This window comes from Crocuta crocuta, unplaced genomic scaffold, assembly GCF_008692635.1.
Source record: "Crocuta crocuta isolate KB4526 unplaced genomic scaffold, BGI_CrCroc_1.0 scaffold31, whole genome shotgun sequence".
Lineage (NCBI taxonomy): Eukaryota > Metazoa > Chordata > Mammalia > Carnivora > Hyaenidae > Crocuta > Crocuta crocuta.
Genome location: NW_027528362.1, coordinates 5,356,911 through 5,374,264, shown reverse-complemented (window position 1 = coordinate 5,374,264; position 17,354 = coordinate 5,356,911). Strand labels below are relative to the sequence as shown.

The window sequence follows — 17,354 nt, the reverse complement described above, 5'->3', positions numbered from 1 at the left end:
TGATGATGCCAAAATTGTATCTATTTTGACATAATTTAGGATAACGTTGTCATTTAAAAAATATTTTGTATATTTTTATTGGGGTTCTATCTGCCACATAAGCAAACAACGAGGTGATGTTTTAGGACGATTTGGCATCAGTTTTGTAATTCATAGAACTCATTTTAACAGGCAACATGTGTCAAAGTGCATGGCCCAAACCCCAGTATTATTCTTGACTTGAAATTCTAAAGGATAAGCAGTTTCTGGAATGACTTTGATTCACAGTTTGGGAATTCCTTAACTATTATCGTTATGGCTTTCATCATCATTTCTTGAGTGGTAACGACGTGTCAAACACTATAATTCTCTGAATCCCATCATTTGGTTTTCACGTTGCCACACATTGACCAGCGTTATGACTGCCATTTGACTAAACAGGAAACAGAGAGGTACTGAGGTCAAGTTCCTTTCCACAGTGAACCGGCTCATAAGGAATAGATTCAAAATTTATATCCGTTCTTATTAACCTTAAAGTTTGTGCACTTAACCATGAAGCCACGCTGCATTTTAATATACTCCACACAGCACCATGAGGCTGTACAAGAAAGAAAATCTCCCTTTGTCTGAGGAATTGGTGCTGGTTTGGCAGAAATCCAGCTGGGTGAGTACTCCAAGACATCTGCTACTCTCTGTCATTAGCCCAACCATCATAATTACACACCCACTGAAATGATCATAAGATGCTTCAGGGCTGACCCTGCAATGTTGTTAGTCATTCTGTTGCTGCATTTGTATCTTGTTAAAGAAATTCTGAGTTGGTAGATGATGGAAGAAAGGAAAATTAGTATTTCGAATCGTATAATTTCAGAGCTGTAATTAAAGATAATCTAATGCAGTGATTCATAATCTTTTTTGGCAGAAGTGGTGGGGTCATGGTCCCTTTGAGAATCTGGTGAAAGATATTGCAAGAGAGGGTGTTGTTCTGGCTGCCCTTCAACCTGTCTCTCTTTCTACTTAGAGACAGGCCCAAGTTCAGCAGGAGACAGAGCCCTTTTCCTTCCCCAGGGATATACTCCCTCCTCCTATGCGCTGGTGGACAGAAGGGGGACACGCCAGACACCCTCGGCCATGGCTTTGAATCTTGAGGGCGAGAGCGAAGGCACAGGGTCTGTGGCAGCGTTCGCAAGAGCAACAGCCCAGCAGTGAGGGTCCACGAGTGGAGAAGCTGGGCACCCAGTTCCAAAGCAATGGCAGCAGGGGCTAGTTCTCGGCAGGGCCTTCCGTCCCCAGGCTGTCGCACGAACTGGTTGTCCAAGCTTGCACTCTGCACCCAAACCCTTCTAACACAGTCCTTTTCCATCCCAGTTAAGGAGGTTGGTTTCTGTGGCCCACAGACAAGAACTCTAACTGGTGGTCCCCAGATCTCTCCTTGGAAAAATACCCCACTACTCATTTATTTTTTATAAAATGTCAAGAGGATCCATGATTTCCCACAGTGAACTTAATAGAGGAGGAAACCCATGCAAGCAGAGGCTAAATGATTTATCTAAGGCCAGCAAGGTAGACATCAGCAAGGGTGGCGCCGGAACCCAGACTTCCTGAGCCCCAGTTACCTTCTGGTGTACACAGACACATCCGCCCTCATCATGGGTGTGTGTGTGTGAATGACAAAAAATATCCGGACTGTGGAGACAAAGAGACTAACTACAGAACCATCAGCAGCACAGCCACAAATAGTCAACTAGTCCTTCACGGACAGATACGGGAAATATCCGCCACACGATTCCCAAGAGGGAATGCAGTCCACTTGTCAAATCAACATCAATTTTTGAGTTTGAGGGCATGTGTATTTGTGGTGACAATTTTACTCACATTTTAAGGCATTCGGGAAGTTTCCTGGATATGCATTATTGGTTTCTGTGCCTCTCAGGAAAGGATGGCAGAAATGCAGGTGTATGTGTTTGGATATCAATGTTTCATTTATTTTGCCATGGATCGTTTCTGTCTTGTATCTCTTCTGTAAAGTTACACTGAAAAGTGTTCTTATTCAGTCCTGGGTTCACTTTTTTCCCTCGTGGATTATAATTCAAGTATCCTTTTTCAAATATCAGAGAATAATTAGCCACTCTGCAATTCTTGGTGTTTTTTGGGTTTTTTTGGCAATGAATCTGTTGGGGTTTTAAAAAGCTCTCTTAAGCCAACTGTTAGCCGAATTACTGTATGGTTATAGCTGTAATACAGTTTATAGGCTATAGAAGCTTCACAGGGAAAGGCAAAAAAATCATACATCAAAACAGGCTAATTTATTACAGACAGAAAGTCAGTGAAGAGTAAGTTGTTCATCAGGCCACATATTAAAGTGCCTTATTCTGCTGTCCAAGTTCACAAATTCAGTCCAGTCCCAACCAAGACATACACTTATCAGGCAAATTTCTGCTCATCTTTCTAGATACAATGTCACCAAATCCATGATACTTGCACCCACTACTCACGTACCTCCACAAATACAGCAGGGTCAACTGCCTTCTCGTGTGTCCTTATGATGCTTGGATGAATATTTATTGAACAGATGCACTAAACAATCATCACAAGTAAATAGTTTAGTAATATTCCCACAACGCATGCGCTTTAATGACAGAACCTGAATTTAGAATAAGAGGTCTCTTCCAGAATACATACACCTTTCCAATTGCCAGAAAAACTTTCACAGTTACACTAGTGAAATATGTCCCATAGCAAGCTCATCAGCTTTATTCACAAATCTACTTCTCTTCCTGTGTCCTGTTATCAGGAGAAGGTCACCATCATTTGATCTGTCACCAAATCTTTTTTTTTTTAATTTTTTAACATTTATTCATTCTTGAGAGAGAGAGAGAGAGACAGAGAGACTGCAAGTGGGGGAGGGGCAGAGAGAGAGGGAGATACAGAATCTGAAACAGGCTCCAGGCTCTGAGCTAGCTGTCAGCACAGAGCCCGACACGGGGCTCGAACCCATGAACCATGAGCTCATGACCTGAGCTGAAGTCAGTCACTTAACTGACTGAGCCACTCAGGCACCCCTGTCTTCTACTTTTTGAAATAAGAGACTGAATCGAATCTCCTTGCTTTATTTGCTAAATGATATTTCAATTTTAGTATATGTGCTGCCAAAGCGAGCACAATTTCAATGACTCTTTTAGTGTTGTGGAGATATAAATGTAGCTTCTCAGATGACTATCAATATTCACATAAGTAAGAATGAAGGGTAATAGAAGTTTGTACGTCTAGCACTAATAAGTGCCATTTTATGTAACAAACTGGGAGCAAAATCTAAAGAAAGATATACTCAAAGAAATACAAATAAGCCAAGTAATTTTTGAAAAGATAATTCAAGAACAGATGGAAAGGACAGAAATAACTATCTGAGAAGAAATTAATTCAGCCAACGTCATCAACATCGTCCAACCAAAACTTACGTGAATTTTACACTGAGTCTGTCCATTCTTGTCCAAGCAGATAATCTTTAGGCACACACAAAAAGTCAATCCAATGATATCATTTTATATGGTATGGCAATCCCTATGTACTATATTTTAAGGCTCATACATTAGCAAAGAGTAGTGAGCTAAGGCAGATATCTAGAAGTTCTCATTTAAAAAAATTTTACTTAAATATTTCAAATTTGACACTCTCATAAAATAAAGAAAAACTCTAAAACTGACAAAATGCAGTTCATACTGCTAAGCACAACTAGTCATTTTAACAAATAAAATACACCTCACTTTAAATAACATCTTCAAGTTTTCTAACACTCACTAAGAGAGCTAACACGTGCATATGTTTGTCTTAGAGTATATTTTTCCGTAAGTATCATCTTAAAATTTAAAACCCCAATGCACTTATGCCAAATGGTTTCACATATGAAATTCACCAAATATGAAGAATCTGTTTTGTGTGGATCACCTGATCAGATATGGGAGTATAATTCTAAACAAGGATTATGTAAGTCTAAAATTTCTGCTATCCTATATAGCCTATTTCATTTCAGTAGGTATTAACTCCAGATAAAAGTGTTGGAGAATGATATTTCCAAATATTACACACTTAATTGTTTTGAGAATTATTGACAAAATTTACAATTATTATTGTGAAACTGAATGGTCAACATTTTTAATATTTGTTTTAATAGAAAATTCATATGATGTGTAGACATTTGAAAAGATTCTTCCTTCTAAATTATACGGGAAATGCAAAGTAAAATCATAATGACATTCTATCCCAAACCAACCACATGAGCAAACATTTAAGAACCTACTGTAACAAGTTTTGGAAATGGTGTGGAAACACAGGGCATATTTTTACAGTTGGTAGAGTTATAAATTGGCAGAATATTCTGGAATACTGCTTAGCATTATCTAGTAAGGTCAATATGCATAATCTCTGAACCAGCAACTCAATTATTGGTCATATTCACTGGAGAAAATTATACTCATTTGTACCCGGAGATGTTCCAGAATGATCATAGCAACACTATTCCTAAAAATCTCAAAGGAGCCTCAAATATCCATCAATGACAGAATATATAAATGTCAGTTGTAGTCTTCAGTACAGCACTGTACAACTATCAAAGGGAAGGAGGCACTGCTACTTGCCACATCATGCTTGAATCTTCAAACCATAATGTAGAGTGCAAGAAGTCAGCCACAAAATGACGTATATTGTTTGAAATATTTCAAAACGGGCAAGTCTAAATATCATAGTGTTTGGTAATATATATTTAGGAGGAAAACTTTAAAGGCATAGAGGGTCTGGTTGCCTGGGTGGCTCAGTCAGTTGAGTATCTGACTCTTGATTTCAGCTCAGGTCATGATCCCTGGGTCCTGGGGATCAAGCCCCATGTCAGGCTCTGCATGGAGATTGCTTAAGATTCTCTCTCTCTCTCTTTCTCCCTCTCTTTCTCCCTCTCTCTCTCTCCCTCTCTGCCCCTCTCCCCAGCTCTCCCTCTCTCTAAAATAAAAAAAAAATTAAAGAGAGGCATAAAACACCTTAAAAATGAGAATAATGGTCATATTTTCAGGGGAAGGTGTCTGTGGTAATTGAGGAAGGGCAGGTGGGCATCCTGGCATTATTCTATTTTTGCACCCAGATCAAGGTTTTGTATGTTACTACTTTCTAATTATTCATAATGTTATAAATTAATATGCTATATATTTTCCTGGGCATCGTGGATTGTTTATGAAACAAGTCTGGTATAACCAGTAAGCTATGTTGCAAAAATATCAAACCCTTTTCTTAACTCATTCATTACAACTAAATAAATTCCCAACATATTCAACATTTAAATGTAGAAGCGTAACACATAAAATCCTGGACAGGGATATAGGTGAGAGTTTTCATAACCCTCGGGTGGGAAAGACTATTCAAAACATGACAACAAAGCAGAAACATTAAAAAACTGACAAACTTGACCATAAACAATATTTAAAGAAAAATAACATAAGCAAGACTGACATATAAACAATAGACAGAGACAAAATATTTGCACAAATAAAACACATAATAAAAAATGACTATATAGGGCACCCAGGTGGCTCAGTTGGTTAAGTGTCCAACTCTTGGTTTCGGCTCAGTTGTGATCTCATATGATATCATAGTTTGCGGGTTTGCGCCCTGTGTTGGGCTCTGTGGTGCCAGTACGGAGCTCTTGGGAGTTCTCTCTCTACCTCTCTCTCTCTGCTCCTCCCCCAAGCACATGCTCTCTCTCTCTTTCTCTCAAAAAAACCCCAACCATACATATGAGCTCATATATAAATAACCAATAATGCACACCCACAAGAAAAATAGACTGAGGACAAAAATGGATCATTCACAATAGAAATACTACATGATGATCATTATGAATGTAAATTATTTACATCTCTTAGTAAATCTCATGGAAATAATCGGCAAATTTTAAATAATTATACTTTGAAGAAAAGTCACCTGGTTCATTAAAATATTTGAAAATTCTGAAAGTTTCAATTTAGTAAGATTTTACCTGATACAGCCTGGCAAAACCCTAATTAATGACTAGATTTTACCCACAAGATGCTTCAAGGAACACACAAAGAAAATACCTTTATTTTAATACTGAAGTGGTAAGAGAAAATAGGACTTTCATTCTACATAGAACTATGTACCATTAAATTATAAGATGAAATAAAAGAGCCACTTGATACCTTTATAAAAGGTAGATTGCCTCATTTACATTTTTAGAAATTAAAAGATTAAAACTTTATTTATTTATAGATATGTTTATAGCAGCCTTATCAACAATAACCAAATTATGGAAAGAGCCCAAGTGTCCATCTACTGATGAATAAAGAATTGGTATGAGTATAAACACACACACACACACTCACACAATACACACTGGAATATTACTCAGCCATCAAAAAGAATGAAATCTTGCCATTTGCGACGATGTGGATGGAGCTAGAGTGTATTATGCTAAGCAAAACAAGTCAGTCAGAGAAAGAGAGATACCATATGATTTCATTCATACGGGGAATTTAAGAAACAAAACAAATGAACATGGGGGGATAAAAGAGAGAGAAAAATCAAGAAACAGACTCTTATTCATACAGAACAAACTGATAGTTACCAGAGAGGAGGTGGGCAGGGGAGGGGCTAAATGGGTATTAAGGAGGGCACTTGTCGTGATGAGCACTGGGTGTTGTATGTAAGTGATGAATCACTAAATTCTATTCCTGAAACTAATATTCACTATATGTTAACCAACTGGAATTTAAATAAGAACTTAAAACTAAAAAATACCCCTGATTTATTAATGTCACTAGTCTGTACCCTTATTAATTACCAGAGCACAGTTATGGTAGAAATATTTATTTAATTATTTCATAAAATTGGAGATTGTTAGAGATGGAAAATCATGGAGGATGATCAAGTCCAACTAGCCCTACAATTTACAGATAAGGAAAATGAATCTCTGAGAATGAGGTAATATGTGACTTTCTCAAGTACACACAGTGAAAAGGGATCCATAGGTTATCTCTCAAGGTCATAGAGTGTGTGAAGGGGTGGAAAGATCAACTCTTATTCCTCAGTTGTTTCTAGAACTATTGTTGGTTATCCTTTTTAATAGTTAGGGATGCTTGGGTGACTCTTCTCTAATGAAAATAAAGAGAGATCTGCAAGCATTGCCTGAAGAAAAGGTGTTTATCTCTGCTAGAAGCTAATTTCCCAAAACTGAAATAAGCCTAACAATGTGAAATTGTAAGGGTGACCTTTGTTTTTTAGGGTATATATCTTTTCCTCCTTTCCCTCCTATTCTTCTCTTGAGCCTCTACTCCCTACTTTGTCCCTCCACCAACCTCTTCCATCTCTCTCCTTCTCTCTCTCTCTCTCTGTGTCGCTCTCTCTCTCTCTCTCTCTCCACACACACACACACACACACACACACACACACACGTTTGTTCCCTCCCTCTTTCTTCCCAGGATTTCTTTTCTTTTTGGATTTCTCTTCATATACATCTTAACCATGACAGATCTCTAAATCTTTAGACTACACCTTCTCCTATCCTTCACTCTCTTCAAACTTCTCTTTTTAAGGCCTCATCTCTACAAGGCACAGCCTTCAAATCATCAGTGACTAGTTACTCTATGGTATACGAGGAGATACAAAGATAAATAAGATAGACATTAATCCCTAATCTCATGCATTAAGTTAGGGAAGAGTCCCTTCATGAACTAATTGGGTAAACCCATACTGCATTAGATGTTAATGACCAGTGGAATCTTCTCCATTACTGCCAATAATAAGCTTGTATTTTTGTGAAGGATTATAATCTGGAATTTTCAGACACCACATGTTAAATGTATGGACCTGAATACCAACTGTTAAAGGCTGAAACGTCTTCAGAAACCATAACTGAAAACACAACACACAACCAAACACAAAGATCATTTCTACCCTATATGCTGACATTTGAGGTATTTAGGTGATGAGTGATTCTCACTTCCTTCAAAATATACCACATAGAAAGCATGTTCATGCTCAAGAGTAGATTCAACTAGGCTTTTCAGCCTTGAATATCTGTATCCATTTGATCACTCCCTCAATCATTCATTCAACAAACACAGTTTGAATATCAGCTATTGATTAAGTATTATGCAATATACTGAAGATACAAAATAAAGAAGAACATTCAAAAACTTTCAATAGTGGAGGAAATAAAGGTAAAATACACAAGCGCACACACCTGGCAGGGTTACAAAAAGTTTCTGATAAAGGCGACCTGGATGTGGGACTAAGTCTTAAAGTGTTTGTTCAATGTCAGTAAGGTAAACAGAAAGGGAAATACATTTTGTGGCACAGATACAACTAAAAGCATGGGATCTGATATTAAATAAATCTGGATTCTAATATTGGTATGTCCACTGTCAAGTGTAATTCCTTGGAAGAATCAGTTAAACCTAATTTACCACGGTTGTGTGATGGGAATAGTAATAAAACTGGTAACAATATTATTGTAAATGCTAAATGTTGTAGTGTATATAAAGTACATAAGACAGGGCCTGACACATGGTAAGTGCTCAATAAACAATAGGTTGTTACTTACATTTTTACAAGAGAATACATGTTGGGAGGCTTGCAGCTCAATTACTCACACAAAATCCATTCCTTTCCTATTCCATTTCGCTAAACAAACAAACAAACAAACACCAATATTTCCTGATCCAGAATGAGATTAACTAGGAAGAGCACTCTATTATCAAATGTTCCCGTTAGTGCAGCAACAGCAGGCACACTCTCTATGCCCTCATTTTCTCTCACTTTTTAAAATGGTAAAAACCACACTTGCAGTACACGCTCAATAGCTAGATAGTAATTAGAGGCTCACATAAAACAGCAAAGAGATTAGCACTTTACTAACACAGTCCTCCTTTGCCTAAAATAATAGGTTTACCATAGCAACCTGATTGCACTAGAAAAACTCCTGCCAAATGCATCTAAGTTCTCCTGAAATTTCTATGAGATGGAATTAAACACTTGAGAACTATAATATTCGGAACCATTTCATCCAAGTACAAATATTTTGTGTGTGAGAATGAAGTAATCTCCCATCAGACCTTTGAAAAGGAAGAAGCACCTTTCACCTCCCAAAATGGGAGGTGAGACTTCTCATAATTCAAGCACATTGACATCACAATTACTAGCCAAGGAAGAGTTGCTCGTGACTTTTAAAAACATGGATAAATGTCATTTCTTCTGTGTGTACTTTATTAGCATGCGAGGATTAAAGTAATCAATCACAGAATGTGTGAGGAAATGAGACATTTAAGCAAATGTAGAACTAATATAATTTTCTGTTGCCTGCCTTAAAAAGTACATAAAAGTCAGTGAATGACTGAGGTTAAAAAATATGGAACTTCAGTAATTGATGAGTGTGGCCCCTCATGAAGTGACCAATATTAATTAAAATAAGAATGTCTTTCTTCCTGGCTGGTAAACCCATTAACTGGACAATGAATAGTACCTTGTTTCAGAAACAAGATCTGGGGATTCTGCAAACATAAATCCTATGATTTATCCTATCCTGCAAACATAAATCTGAGCCATTTCTTGGTATTGACTTTAATTATTCCATTCTAAGGGCATAAATAAACACATACAACCCTAATTCTATGGGACAAATGCCATAGGAGAGTCAGGCAACAAATGCCATTCACCAGTGAGAGTGCTGGGGTTGACAGAATCAGAGAAACGTTTTTACAAAAGGTTTCTTGAAAATAAACTTTATTGGGGCAATGGAAGGGTCGTGTGGAATCAGGCCCTAATCACTTTTAAATTCTTAGTGTTTGTCACTTAAAAAAAAAAATCTGAAGTGTGAGTGAATATATCACCTCCTTAATACACATTAAGGAGTGCTAATTAAATTGATTTGAAATAACTGTGAACTTTCTCCCCACATCAGAGATAATTAGGAAATTTATTTAACAAATTAAACAATGAAATCTATATCACAATAAATAATATTTTTCATGAATGACAAGGTAGGCTTTTAAAATTAAGAAAAAAAAAACCAAAAAACAATATTTCCTATTGATAGCCTATTTTGTATTATTTTTTGTTCCTAAGACTGATTTCACCAAATCCTAAAACATTAGAAAAAACACTGTGTATATATATAAGTGTATATATAATATGACAATGTATATATATAAGTTCATTTAAATTTGAAGGTGACAGAACTCCATGTGAGCAATTTATCCTCAAATGGTTCATGTAAAAAAGCTCTTTACACTATTCTTAGGTCTTCTAAGTTTGAAATTGTTTAAAAATAAATATATTTTAAAATTTAAAAATATGTAAGTAAAACTCTAGACATAATGTATCGAAGTAGCTGAATTTTCTTAAAAAATAAAGTCTTATCAATAATTATGCATATACCTACCCACGCATTTTACATTCAGTTTCGGGAAATATTCTTTAACATCATATTCAGGATTTAAGCCAATTTTTTCAATAATGCAGTGTCAAACATATGCAGAGCCTGGGAACTGCACAGCCAAAAATGTCAGAAATTCAACAAACTTAAAATTTATAAGTATAGCGAACTTACTTTAACTTCGGTATTTTACAGCACAGGTGACATATTCAGAATTAACAGGTAAGAGTAATAAGGAAACAGAGCTTAATATACTGTAATAAATAACATCCCACCTGCCAGAGGAGTCCCTAATGGAAGGCACTGCCATGACAGAGGTTAGCTCCCTAAGAATGGAATCTTTGACAAGAGTTAAGAGTTTGTGTTCCTGGGGCGCCTGGGTGGCTCAGTCGGTTAAGCGTCCGACTTCAGCTCAGGTCATGATCTCACGGTTCGTCGGTTCGAGCCCTGTGTCAGGCTCTGTGCTGACCGCTAGCTCAGAGCCTGGAGCCTGCTTCAGATTCTGTCTGTGTTTCCCACTCTCTCTGATTCTCCCCTGCTCATGCGGTCTCTATCTCTCTCTCAAAAAACAAATAAAACATAAAAAAAAAAAAAAAAGAGTTTGTGCTCTTAACTCAGAAAGACCTAAGACAGAATTTAATATTATCCAGTTATATGCTCTATAATCTAGAGAATAACTTAAACTATCAATTTAAAAATTTTCAAAATTGGGAATACCTACTTAATCAGTAGCTCTAAAGACAGTGAAATAAAAATCTATTTGAAAGTATTACTATAGTTTCGTTTTCTTAAGTACCACTATGATGTTGGTTTGCGGCACAGTATTTAACATTTTTAAATTAAATAAACACATAACTTAAAGAGTAAAAAGCTTCCATAAGTAGATCCACATATACTATAATTTTATATATTTCTTATAAGATTGGAAGAAGGATTTCATTTTTCACAGCCTAATATGCTTTTACCTCAGTATGAACTTTCAATTTCTTTTCTTTCCTCTGCCAACAATATGTTTCAGATAACTCATGGTTTCTATATTAAATAATGCTATTTCTTTGAAAGGGATTTTATAATGACATTATTTTTCAACAAAATTCTATTGCACCTGAAATTCTGATCTCCATTTTGTCTCAAGCCTCAACAATCATTTTTGACTAGCAAAAAATCCAGCTATAAGATTAAGTCAAAGGCTCCCAAGGCAGCCTGGATTTAAGTGGCCAAGATCCTAAAGAAAAAGAAACCATAGGGAATGTAAATTCTACCTTCTATGCAAATAATCCTTTTCCTGTATTCGTGAAATCTGACACTTTTTAGGGCAAGGGAAAAGCAACATCTAACAGAGGAGTAAACTAAACAGCTTTTGACAACATCTAGCTAGAAAAACAGTAGTTGGAATTCAGGAACCTTTGAAAAAGGGGGCATTGATAAACATCATACAAACATCCCAGGTTTTCACTTTAGAAATCATTTCAAATCCTAATTGGATTGAGGTTATCTATCTTTTTTTGCACATGTCTGCTAGAGAAAAAAAATCTTCAAAAGTATCACTCACAAAATTCTACCAATTTTATTAAACTGTATTTATGATTAATTAAAAAAATAACATATGTCAAGAGATAGGATACAGTGACCAAAAATGAGCAAGAAAAAATAGACTATAAAAAGAGATCAAGAATGGTACAGGAGACTAAACTAGAATTGTCAGTAATGGAGTTTAGAATAACTTTGACTGATATATTCAAGAAACTATGTTAAATGGAGAAATTAACCAGAGAACTATATGTAAAAAAATAAGATGGAAATTCTGAATTAAAAAATATAGTAAATGAAATTAAAACTGAATAAGAGATACAATGGAAGATTAGACACAGAAGAAGAGACAATTAGTAACCTGAAAGTAGGTTGGTAGATATCTAGACTAAAGCACAGAAAACAAAAAGAATGGGGGAAAAAGAGCATAAGAGACCTACTGGACATGAAATAATATCTCATGCATCTAATTGGTTCCCAGAAATAAAAGATGGAATAAGGCAGAAGTAATATTTTAAGAGATAATAGAAAAAATATTTCTAATATGGGTTGAATTGTGTCCCACCTCACACCCTCCACCCCAGATTGTCTGTTGAATTCCTAATCCCCAGTACCTCAGACAGAATGTGTGTATATTTGGAGATAGGATCTTTAAAGAGGTAATTAAGGTTAAAGTAGGCCATTCAAGGGAGCCTCAATCCTGGAGATTTTATAAAAGAGATTAGAACATAGACACACCAAGGGAAGATCATGTTAAGACACAGAGAGAATATGGTCACGTATAAGCCAAGGAGAGAGACCCTCAGAAAAAAACAACCTTGATTGCACTTGATCTTGGACTTAAAGCCTCTAGGACTGTGAGGAAATAAATTCTATTATTTAAGCTACCCACTTGGTAGTAGTTTGTTATGGCAGCCCTAGTAAACTAAAACAAGTGCCAAAAGAATTTGAACTATAGATTCGAGAAGCTTCATGAAGCTTAAGGAGAATAAATATATAGAAAACCACAAACCTTAAGTGAGACACAGCGTAGTCAATTGCTGAAGGACAAAAAGAAAGTCTTAAAAGTAGTCAGAGATAAAAAGATGCATTACCCTCAAAGAAAAAATGCAAGAATACTGACAACTAAATAATCAAAATAAATGCTTACGCCAGACAATGGAATGACATCTAAAATTCTGAAAGAAACTGTTAAATTAGAGTTCTATGCCTAACAAAAATATCCTTAGAATTTGATTACAAAATGAAAACATGTCCAAACAAAAACTAAAAGAAGTGATGACCAGAAGAGCCTTATCAGAAAAAATATTAAAGAAAAAAGTTTCTCACACATTATGAAAATGATCCAAAATATAAACACTAAAGTATTGGGGAAAAACCCTAAATATAGGGTAAATATAAATGAAAAATGTCTATAAAGTTAAAATAATCTCTTATAAAAGCAAAAGGCTAGAATTTAAATTTCATGATGCTATAAATAACCTTGACAACAAAATCACACAAGGACATTATGGAAAAAGGATGTTACAAATCAACCTCTCACAAACTTTGAATCCAGCCATTTTCTTTTATTTGTTTGTTTAGTTTATAAAAATAAAACCAAGTTAGTTAACATATGTTGTAAAAGTGATTTCAGAACCCTGTGATTCATCACTTACTCATCCCAACAAGTATCTTCCTTAACGCTCCTTGCCCATTTAGCCCATTCTACCACCAAACACCCCTTCAGCAACCCTCAGTTTGTTCTCTGTATTTAAGTGTCTCTTATGGTTTGTCTCTCTCTCTCTTTCTCTTCCTCTCTCTGTTTTTATATTATTTTTCTTCTCTTCCCTTATGTTTATCTGTTTTGTATCTTAAATTCCACATACGAATGAAATCATTTATTTGTCTTTTCTCTGACTTATTTTGCTTAGCATAATACACTCTAATTCCATCCATGTTGTCACAAATGGCAAGGTTTCATTATTTTTGATCACTGTGTAATATTCTATTGTATATATGTATATATACCACATCTTCTTTATCCATTCATCAGTCAGTGGACATTGGACTCTTTCCATACTTTAGCTATTGTTGATAGTGTTGATATAAACATTGGGGTGCATGTGAATTAACACTCTTTGAATTAACACTCCTGTATCCTTTGGATAAATGCCTAGTATTGCAACTGCTGGGTCGTAGGGTAGCTCTCTTTTTAATTTTTTGAGGAACCTCCATACTGTTTCCCAGAGTGGTAGCACCAGTTTGCATTCCTACCAGCAGCGCAAAAACGGTTTCTCTTTGCCTCCTCACCAATATCTGTTGTTTCCTGAGTTGTTATTTTTAGTCTTTCTGAGAGGTATGAGCTGGTACCTCTCTGTGGTTTTGATTTCTATTTCCCTGATCATGAGTCATGTTGAACATTTTTTCATGTGCCAGTTGCCATCTGGATGTCTTCTTTGGAAAAGTGCCTACTCATGTCTTTTGCCCCATTTCTTCACTGGATTATTGTTTTCGGGTTGTTGAGTTTGGTAAGTTCTTTATAGATTTTGGATACTAACCCTTTATGTGATATGTCATTTGCAAATATCTTCTCCCATTCTGTTGGTTGCTTTTTAGTTTGTTTCCTTCATTGTGCAGAAGCTATTTATCTTGAGGTCCCAACAGTTCATTTTTGCTTTTGTTTCCCTTGCCGCTGGAGACTTCAATTAAGATGTTGCTATGGCTGAGGTCAAAGAGGTTGTTACTTGTTTTCTCCTCCAAGATTTTGATGACTTCCTCTCTTACGTTTAGGTCTTTCATCCATTTTGAGTTTATTTTTGTGTATGGCGTAAGAAAGTGGTCTAGATTCATTCTTCTGCATGTTGCTGTCCAATTTTCCCAACACCATTTGTTGAAGAAACTGTCTTTTTTCAATTGGATATTCTTTCCCACTGGATATTCTTTCCCACTTTGTCAGACTAGTTGGCTATACATTTGTGGGTCCATTTCTGGGTTCTTTGTTCAGTTCCATTGATCTAAATGTCTGTTTTTATGTCAATACCATACTGTCTTGATGATTACAGCTTTGTCATATATCTTGAAGTCCGAGATTGTGATGCCTCCAGCTTTGGTTTTCTTTTTCAGGATTGGTTTAGCTATTTGGGGTCTTTTCTGGTTCCATACAAATTTAGGATTACTTGTTCTAGTTTTATGAAGAATCAAATCCAGCCATTTTCAAAAAGATTTGTATCCAAATGGGTTTAGTCCAGGATTAAAGAATTGGTTTAACATTTAAAAACCAATCAAAATATTTCATCACATTAATAGAAAAAATATGATCATCTAAAAAGGTGCATATTATATGTTTGATAATAATCAAAACTCCTTCATGCAAAAAAAAGAATAAAAGATAAATTTCTTATCTTCCTTATTTTGATTATGGTCTAAAACAAATCTACAGCCAACATCATAGTTAGAAGCACAATACTGAAAACATTTCCCCAAAGATCGGGAGCAAGACAAGAATGGCCACTATCTCTATTTCTAATCAATATCACACAGATGTCTTATAGAGTATTCTAAGGCAAGAAAAAGAATTAAACATTAAAAAGGATGAAATAACACTATCATTATTCACCTATGGCATGATTATACTAGTAGGAAAAAAGCCCTACATATAAACCATTAAAATTAAGAAGTAAATTTAGCAATGTCATGAGATACAAGCGGTTAATATTTTATTTTTTTAAGGTCTCATTTTTGAGAGACAGAGAGTAAGCAGGGGAGGACAAAGAGAGAGGGAGACACAGAATCTGAAGCAGGTTCTAGGCTCTGAGCTGTCAGCACAGAGCCTGAAGTGGGGCTCGAACTCATGAACAGTGAGGTCAAGACTTGAGCTGAAGTAGGACACTCAACCGACTGAGCCACTCAGGCACCCTTAATATTTTAAAATTTGGTTGATTTTAATATAGCAGGAACATGACATTTCTTTAAAGGTTTAATTTTAAATAGCATAAGAAACATAAAATGGGAATACTTGTGAAAGATATCAAGACTCCTATATAGAAAACTATAAACTACTAAGTGAAATTAAAAAACATATAACTAGGAGCAAGGGTATGCCATGTTAATAAATTAGGACCGTCAGTGTGTTAATTTTCCAACAATTGCTGTATACATTTAATGCATCCCTAAGTATTCAGTTATCATTAATAGTATAGAAATGCAAAGGGATGAAAATAGCCAGAGTATTATTGTGGAAGAAAAATGGGTGGAGAAATTACAATACTAGATGTTAAGATTTACTATAAAGCTATAGTATTTAAGAATATATTGCTGATAAAATATCAGACAGACAAATGGAACAAAATGAAAACACTGGAAAAGACCTATACAGTATAAGGCCACTTGACTTATGACAGAGGTGACATCACAGTGCAGTTGGGAAAGGTCTGTTTTTCAATAAATGGTTTTAGCTAGGCTGGACTAGTCACTTGGCTTTTCTCGTTCTCTATGCAAAGCTATTAGACGAGATGATCTCTAACATGTCTGAGGTGTAGGTGTGGCATTTCATTCACAAACCTGCATCAGTGGTAGCAACCAGTCCTGTTTTCTAGTTAAATGTTCCAAATATGTCTGACCAGGCTAGATAATTTGTTAGACTGTAATGGCAGCTACTATGTTATTACCAGCAATATTTTGCTCCAACAATATTACTATGCAATGCACCTATAAAAATCATATGAATTTATTCAACCTATATTGAAGACATTAAAACTGTTGCCTTTGATTTTATTGAAGATTTGAATGAGAGACACTCATAAGCACAGTTTAACTCATAATAGAAAGGGACTCAAAGTAAGCTTTCATAGAAAGCCAACTTCTTGGGATTCTCTTCAGTTCAATTTCTTTTGTAGAGAAATTAAGATAGAGAAAGACTTCCTGCCATTGGCTATGATGTAAAAGTAGTTAAGTGTAGAAATACAATTCCAAATGATCGAACGTACGAGGGCCATAAATGCTCCAGATTTATGGAAATATAGAAATTCTCAAATTATGTCCTAATGATTATTACCTGTGGCTAAAACTAATGGAAGCAGTTCAGAGAGTGTGGGGAGACATGAGAAAAAAACCTCCTTCCCCATCTTTTTCACTCTTTCAAGATAATTAAATATTTAGAGGAGAGTCCATAGAGACATCCGTCCATGGCTAAACTTGGCTGCTTAGAAAAAGTGCATGATGACTCTCCACAATAGCTAAAACATGGAAAGAGCCTAAGTGTCCATCAACAGATGAATGGATCAAGAAGATGTGGTTTATCTATACCATGGAATACTACATGGCAATGAGAAACAATGAAATCTGGCCATGTGTAGCAACATGGATGGACCTTGAGGGTGTTATGCTGAGCAAAATAAGTCAGGCAGAGAAGGACAAATATCATATGTTTGC

General features: G+C 35.7%; 1 protein-coding gene across 2 annotated transcripts in view; it reads right to left on the bottom strand.

Annotated features, from left to right (window-relative positions):
- Positions 1-17,354, bottom strand: part of ITGBL1 (integrin subunit beta like 1) — a 208,013-nt gene that overhangs the window by 25,968 nt on the left and 164,691 nt on the right. The gene's annotated exons all lie outside the window — the stretch shown is intronic.